Here is an 8,532-nt window from a genome sequence, read left to right on the forward strand (position 1 = left end):
CTGCTTCAGCAGAGAAAAATAAAAATTCTCTGCCTCATAAAAACAATTCCAATTCACGTGGAATTTAGTTTCACCTACACATGACCGATTATTTCTACAGAGAGCCTCCAGCAACTCTAAGGAATGCAGTTGCATTGCTGAGTCAGGGTCTCTCTTTACCCATCCCATCCCCATAAGGGCTGATGTCCAGCCAAATCCTGGCAAGTGAAGGGGACTGCTTACATGGCTACGGAAGATAGAGTTTAGCCTGTAGCTTCAAGATGAAAAGCTGACTCTTAAAAAAATTAGGTTGGATGAAAGGGGACAGACCAAGAATGCCTCACAGGTCTGGAGATTTCCACCTTATTATTTTTTCTTAGCACCTGCATAGAGGAAAATGATTCCTCATTGCACTAAAAAGCTTTATAAAGAAATACATTCTCAGGCAGTTACAGAATCTATATACTTTGGCTCTTCCTTTAAAACTTTGTAATCCATACATATGTACTCATCTTAAAACAGAAAAGTACTCAAATTGGCTTTGACACTGTGAAACAATGATACAAACCATATAATGAATTACATCAGCATTGCTCATCCAAACCAAATGAAACATATATCCATTGAAAAGATGCCAGCCTCAAAGACAAAGCTCTTGCTCTCATATCAACCACAGAAAGACATATGAACACTCAATTCAATGTAATTGTTCCTATACATCATTATTCAAGATTATTCAGTTCAGATCCAGCAAAAATATGCATATCAGTTGCATCCTTGTCAATTTCTAACTGGGAGGTTCAAAAGAGAGTAAGGGAATTACTCACCTAATTCCTATTGAATTTCACTAAGGAGAAAGGATGGCCGCCTGTTAGGGCACTAGTCTGGGACTTGCAAAATCTAGATTCAATTCCCTGCTCTGCAATAGGCTTCTTCTAACCTTCAGCTAGTCACCTAGTCCCTCTGTATCTCAATTTGCCCATATCTATAAAATGTAGATAATTACATTACCCTGCGAAATAGGGGTGCTATGAAAATGCAGTATATAAAATAAAGATTGTGAAGAGCTCAGACAGTATTATAAAGACAGTATGACAGAAAGACCTCCTGTTTAAATTCTTAGGGTCAGAACTTTAAAGAACAATCTCCCTTCAAGGTACAGTTAGTTTGTAAGAAATGTTAATAACATCTTCATTTGCAAACTAGTACTCCCTGTATAAAAAAATGGCAAAAATCAACTGTCAATTCATAGTAGATCTTAATTCAGTTGATTGATATGCATCACTAGAACATGTAGTGTGGTTGTCATTAAGTCAGTGAACCACTGTCCTTCAAGCCAACATTGTTGGTTGACTCTAGTGGGCAGTTAAATACATACAACAGAAGTCTCCTACTAAATTATTGATTTCCTGGAACATTTTCTCCTGAGACCTGAATTATGCACAGCTGCTGTTCAATACATTCCAGTTTTGAAATTATTTGGAAGACTGGGACAGATGATTTGCCAGGGGAAAAAATCATGACTTCTGGCATTAGTCAATATTAAACATTTGTCAGCTGGAACTCTAACTAACTGCACAAAAAGCTTCTCATTATATAAGCCTTCCTAATCAAGTTATTTAGCTTGAAATACCTGGGTCTCAACTGTTCCTTGTTTACATAGTATACATGCTAGAATCAAGTGGTGAAGGCTTTATGCTTAGTTCAAGTTAACCTTTGTTTTTAAGTACTTAAAGTTAAAAGTTGACAGCTGAAAAATTTAACTAGTTGAAGATAAAAGTTAGCCATTTCTTTAACTCTTTAACTAGTTAATTAACTAGTTAATTCCCATGACTGTATACTAAATAATGCCAGATGTCTGAAAACAGAAATTGATGATCCAACATAACCATAAGCTTGCATGACAGTCCCATGAGACATCACATTTGTAAATGCCTCTCCTCTTTTTGATTCACAATTTGCATTTAGGCCAGGGATGCTCAACCAACAGCCCATGGGTCCATGTCATCTAGCTTGCCAGGCTTCTCACGGGTCTGAAAATTGGGCAGTGGGGGAAATTGGGCAGTGGCGGCATTAATTGCCACTTCCCAGATGCCAAATGTTTAGACCCATGGGCGAGATACTATGGCCATGCATGCCAGATTGAGTGCAGGGCAAGCCAGAATCTGGACAGCACAAGGCAGATCCAGGCAGCGAGGCTATAGCTAGGTGTGTGGGGTCTGATCTGAGCAACAACCCTGTGGACTGGCCCTGCACCACTTATCTGGTGCATGAGGCCAAAAGGTTGAGAACCACTGATTTAGACCTTCAGATATGCTTCCGTGACTCAGAGCCCCAAGTCCTATTTTTAAGATGCATATTTTTTTCATTTTAGCCAATTTCCGTTGTCAAAAATGTCTTTGATACTGAGGAGCTTGAATTCCAATAACTTCTACTGACACTTGGTAGCAAAGAACTGATCAGACTTAGGCTTCTGAGGCCCTTTCACAAATTTTTATCTCTAGGTCCCACTGTGGCAAGTAACATCACTGCCAGACAGCCCAAAGGGGTAGCTACTTCAATAGACATATGATTTGTCATAAGACCAAATCATCAGTTTACTTGTAGCTACAATTAGTTGCTTGGAACTATACTAATTTATATTTGGCCAGAAAGTTGAAACTGTTATTAACTTTTTCTGGCACCGATCATGCTTAAAAAAAGAAGATTGTGCTAGGCTAATGTCCATTCCCAAAAACATTTCCTTCAAATTAGTCTTGGACTCAGCAAAAGGAAAAGAATGTTTAGAACATCAGAAAGTTTTCCATTGCAACCCATTTTTTCTAAGCAATATTCTTTTTCTGACTGTTGTGGGCTGGGTTTCACATTTGGAGCTATGGTCTCTATTGTATCCAGGTAGATCCCTTGAACACTAGTGTTAATGACAGTTACATATGTGCTTTTGAGAGAAAAATGCTCTCCTTTAACTTCAAAGCCACTTCAAATGTACGGAGTATGAATGGGAATGATTTAATTAGGCAGCTAACTAAACTCAGTAGGAATCTCTGGTGAGAGGTGCAGTAAGTAGCTTTTAGCACTGTAAGCCACACCTGATAAACCTCCTCAGTCATAGTATGTAAACTGCTGCCTATTTCATACAGATCTAAAGGAAACAGGATGAGAACACAACTTAGCAACAGCCACTGAAACTGCTCTTCTCAACTATAACACCTTGTGTGCTGACTTTTTATTTTATTTTTAACTCTGCCTATGCTCCATGAGCCTGGTCTGCCTTCCATTCAGAAAGCCTTAGCCAAAGTAAATCGTTTATTTCCATAGCTTTCCTTTTCTCTCCTTCTAACTTAACCTCACAGCATTTTCCTTTCTCACATACTGCTGCTTAGAGCAGGTGCCTTTGCCCTTCTTGCTACTATTAATGGAAAATATAAGGAAATCAAAGCTAGAACAACAAAAGAGATGTACCAGTTGGTGGGTAGTTAATAATAATCTGAGGGGGGAGTTTATAAAATCTTAGAGTTGTCTTACAATCTGGTTATGTTCTTCTTATGTCTGGGACTTAAATAGAACAGTTAGTAAGAGAAAAAAAGGGTATTTGTTGAAAAAATGAAGACATTCCCTCAGACCTCAATGACTCTTTCATACATAGTAACCTGCTCTACCAACCACCCTCCACCCATGCTACTCTGCTTCTTAATGTGGAACGCAGATGATTGAAATGTGGAAAAAATGATGGATGTGTGAAACGGTGAAGCTTGATTTCTGATTCACAGGAGAAAACAGGCATAATATACCATCGGGGCCAAACAGCATTAAGCACATTTAACAAAGAAAATAAACATAAGTCATACTGACAGGTAAATCTGCATGTAACCAGTAAAAAAAAAAGATAGAGTGATATTCAAAATAGATGAGATGGAAATGCTATTTATGTGCTAGTGGTATCTCGGGCTCTTGTGGAAGGCACTTTTTCTTCTCAGATAGACATGTGTCAAAATGAATAAGCTTGAATTATAAGAAGCAATAGGTACATTCAGGATGATTTGAATTTTTTGTCGGGGAGCGGGCATACATGGCGAAGACCCAGTGCACATGACTGGGAATTCAATGAAAGTATTGCCTCTAAGACTACAGGCAGCAAGTTCAGGTCCCTGAGTTTTAACCTGATAATTTCCTTGTGTAAGAGCCAGAGACATTCATTTTTTGTTCTCACTATGTCTCACTACATGCATATTTTTATTTTATTTTAAAGAACTGGTTGAAAAGACTATATAAGAGTGCAAAACAGAGAAGACCATGTTCTCCATGCTATTTGAACCACAATTACTCATATTGGAGCAACTGACCTCAAGGTGTGAGCCCCAAAGAGTATCAGGAGGGGCAGGGAAAGTGGGGGTGGAGGTAAGATGGGAGATGAAGAGCCCAGCTTTAACTCTGTGCTCTCCCAAAAGCTTCCTGAATGGCCTATTCAAATGCAGCAGCAATCTTGCCACAGTGGGAATTTTCTTTTAAAGGAAAATATGTGAAATTTTTTGAAAAGTACACTCCTTAGAGAGTTTACATGAATCACCATAGCAAAAGAGCCACAAATGAATCAAGAGTTGCTCTTCCAAACAGTTCCCCCCCCTTACAGCCACTGGAATGCGTCTGAGTTTGCCCATCTCCAATTTGGTCAGGAGTATTCTTGGATCACATATATGGTAAGGAACCAGTTTTGGCCAGGAACATATTTCTCACCCAGGGATATGGTCAGGAAGGGCGTGCTACTAGAGCAAAAGAGGGGGAGTTTAGCATGGCTTGCTCTATAGTTAGTCACGGCAAAAAAACCAAAAAAACAACATTTTATATATATATATATATATATATATATATATATATATATATGTACATCTCCCCCTTGAGAACATATGCAGTTGCATTTCTTCTATAAGCTTTTCTAATAGTTCCATGAGTTTTGACACTGTTTTGCTAGGATATTTCAGTCTCTTTTCAGTATGCCCATTAGGGGTGCACAAAGTGGGCCCTATTCGATTCAGATTCTGCTCGAATCACGGACAGTGATTCAATTAATTGATTCAGATCACTGTCCCTGATTCGATTCAGACAAATCTAAATCTGAAGATTCAGTGCTGATTCAGAGAATCAGTGATTCGGACATAGACACAGCTTTAAATATTTTTATTTACATACCTTGAGGTACCAGCGCAGCTCGTGATCACTGCAATGCTGAGATGGATGGAAAATCCCACAGGAGTGTGGTAGGGCCCTCCATGTGCTCAGCAGTGAACCTGGAAGTGGACCAGAACTACTTCTGGTCCACTTCCAGGTCCACCGGGGAGTGCGCTGGGGGCCCCCTTGCACCTCCCCAGCTTGGTGATCGGCAACAGGGGGACCTCAGGTGCACTCGCAGACCCAGAAAGCACCACTCACCAAACCAACAGTTCACAGGGGGAGCCCCCCACTGCACTTCCCAGAAGAACCAGAAGTGGACTGGACATGCTTCTGATCCACTTCTGGGTCTGCTGCCAAGCATGCTGGGGAGCCCCCCCCATGCTTCTGTGGGATACTCCATGCGCCTCAGCATCGCAGTGTTCACGAGCTGCCTAGTACCTTGAGGGATATAGAAAAAACATTTAAAGCTGTGTCTATGTACAAATGGCTGAAGCTTTGTGAATTGATTCGGAGGGTTCCAGTTCAATTTGGAGAGATTAAAGGGTCTCTGATTCGATTTGGACTTGGAAATTTGGCCACCGAATTGAGCTGAATCGAATCAGGGACCAAAACTTTGTACATTCCTAATGCCCCTGTGGTGAAAATGGTGTCACTCAATGTGAGCAAAAGCAGCAGAATCTCACCTCCTGCAATCACTGACAATTCATGCTGCCACCACTGCATTGAGAATGACCTTATTATGCCACTGTTCCAGCCCAGCACAGTTATGGCTAAAATGGCAGAATCAGAGGGTTCTGGCAGCAGGTAAAAAGGTAAAAAGAGGGTTCTGGCAGCAGGGAAAAAGATCCGACATTTTTCATAGTCTCCACAATCAACCTTCCCCTAGAGCAGGGGTCAGCAATCCCCAGCACATGGCATGCAAGGCCATTTTGCTTGGCACACCACCACCAGCCTGAGCTCTAAGCAGCTGCTGCCAGCCACAGAGCCCAGGCTTCTCCCAGCAGGCAGCTGGCAGGCTGCAAGCCCTGCTGCAAGCAGACCGGGCTCCGTGGGCTGGCTGCAGCCGGGAGACTGCAAACAGCTGCTCCAGGCTCCGGTATGTCGGCACTCCAGCACGTTCCAATGTAGAAATTTTGTTTTTTTCGGCACTCCAGCCAAAAAACACTGCCTACCCCTGCCCTAGAGAAACAGGACATTGCAGCCCCATACACATAAATCCCATCCCAGTATAGCAGGGTGTATTTGGAAGGCCATGTATCACTCTGAAGTATGCCTCTGACTTGCCCAGTGGAAAGTAAAAGGGAGCTAACACTGGCTGCTTCTTAGCAGTGTTGGAACTTTCCTCAACACACAAAATATTAAATCATCTGAACTGCAGTTTTCTAGCTCAAATGAATAATGAGGGAATCAAAGGCAATTCCACGCTGTTCACTAGGGCAGCAAGCTGTTAAGTAGAGAGTTGAGTGCCTGCAGTTGAGACACCAGGTTCGGGAGTGGCTGTGAGAGAGTGGGAAGAGGCAGGGGTAGTTCTGTAGCTCAGTGTGGCTATAGAGCCCTTCATATCCACCCTATAAGGAGCAGAGATTAGTTGGTTTTCTTTTTACACTAGAGTGGGAGACAAAAACAGTCCTGACAGGAGACTATTTGCAAAGGAGCCAAAGGGCTTCCTATTAGAGCAGTTTTTTTCCCTTGGAGAGACTGACTTAGAGTTGGTTGGGCAGGGCACTGGGATAAAAGGTCCAAATCAAAGGCATTCACATAACTAAGTCTTGATTCCTGGACAGAGAGACAGCAAATCATTTCACCAGCTTGATTAGCCCTTCTGTGCCACCTTCTTAGATACATTTACCAGGAGTGGGCATCATCCAATATCACCACCCATCCCCGTCCCCCCAAATTAGAATCATAATTCGTAGGAATATCAGGGCTGGTAGGGACCACAGGAGCCCATCTAGTCAACCCTGCCTTGCTCAAGGCAGGATCATCTCTGTCTAAACCTTTCCAGACAAGTGTTTGTGTAACCTGTCCTTAAAAACTTCTAAAAATCATGAAGAGTCAATGTTGTAGGCATTTCTTGGCAGCTCTGCCCTTTGCTGCTGATTGGCAAGGAAGACCAAAGTGGGGAGGAGGTGGCCTTCATACCACTTTGCCAGCCAACTCCTTCCCCTCCTCACCCCCACCACAGGCACTAACTCTGCCTCGGCCCCACCCTGCCTCAGCCCCTCCTGGGGACTGGCTCTGCCGTAGCTCTGGTCCTGCTTCTCCTCAGATGGGGTGGCTGCAATGTTTATCGTGTGTAGAGTATAAAACTAAGGCAGCAAAGCAAAAAAAAACTCAGCAGCCAGCAATCTAAATAAAACTTCATTTATGGCTTTGGACTGCTTTTCATTTTCGGTTCCCGACAACAGTGGGATTAAATTTACTTTCACTCTGCTACTGGCTTCCTCTGTGTTGCTGGTTTGCAACATTTTATCTGCTCGGGTATGAGTCAAATCTCCTGCAAATAAATAAGGCTGGGAAGTGTCTGTTGCTCAGATCCCATTGAAAGTATGGGATAAGATGCATCCTGGCAGATACTTAGTCAGAGCCATTGCACTCAGGCTGCGTGTGGTTACTTGATGTAACAAAAAAGAATAAAAGTTTAGGCTAAAACAAACCAAACTTTGCAAAGGCAACAACATGCAACTTGAATTGACAGGAGAGAAAACTTCCAATACAGAAGCAATGACATGAAGTAACGTTAACTCAGCCATAACAACTCTAATGTACTTAAAAAAACACTTACCCTGAGTAATCTGAAGTGTTAATAATTCCAGGACTTTTCACACCAAATTATTTGCACCTTTGAATCATCTCTTCTTTTTGTTTAGTCTCCCCTTCTCTCAGATGTTTTTCTCCCCAGTGGGAGGAATTGGGGTTGTGAATGGTAAAAATCCTCTTGCAGTTCTTGCAGCGAAACTGGAGCAGCAGAGAAATGAGCTGCCTTTTGGTGGAGGATGCAGCTCCGAACTGGATTGTCTCCAGTATTACACTCAAGGCCTCCTCGCTGAGTGACTCAACTGTAAATGAAAAACAGACTCATGCTACGTTGTTTCTTCTGGCTCTTCTTCCAGGGTGATGTCACATCTCAAAGGCTGTCTCCATCCCACACTTTTACATGAGCTCTTCAAAAAAGTTCCTCTCTGATCACCTTTTTGGCTACATCCCTAAAAGCTCTCTTAAGTGGGATTTCTGTTTGAAGTGTTTCCCCCAGCACCCAGAGTTGGCCTGAACTGTTTTTCACAGTTATCTGAAGGGGAAAACACAGGAAATGCAGTGTTTTTTCACATTTAAAAATAAAAGTTTGCTTGTTTGAATTTTAGGGGACACACTGTGCATTTTAAT

The 8,532-nt window shown here is 42.1% G+C and overlaps 1 protein-coding gene across 6 annotated transcripts in view; it reads right to left on the reverse strand.

Annotated features, from left to right (window-relative positions):
- COL6A3 (collagen type VI alpha 3 chain) overlaps positions 1-8,217 on the reverse strand; it is a 120,390-nt gene extending 112,173 nt beyond the window's left edge. The window contains exon 1 of one of the 6 annotated variants that reach the window (XM_090045006.1): positions 7,934-8,217. The gene's annotated coding sequence lies outside the window, so the exon portion shown is untranslated. The remainder of the gene's footprint in view (positions 1-7,933) is intronic. The other 5 variants (XM_090045005.1, XM_090045004.1, XM_090045009.1 and 2 more) reach the window with 5 other exon arrangements.
- Positions 8,218-8,532: the final 315 nt, after the last annotated feature.

This window comes from Crocodylus siamensis, chromosome 4, assembly GCF_052110815.1.
Source record: "Crocodylus siamensis isolate JL-2025a chromosome 4, ASM5211081v1, whole genome shotgun sequence".
In the NCBI taxonomy this organism is placed as follows: domain Eukaryota; kingdom Metazoa; phylum Chordata; order Crocodylia; family Crocodylidae; genus Crocodylus; species Crocodylus siamensis.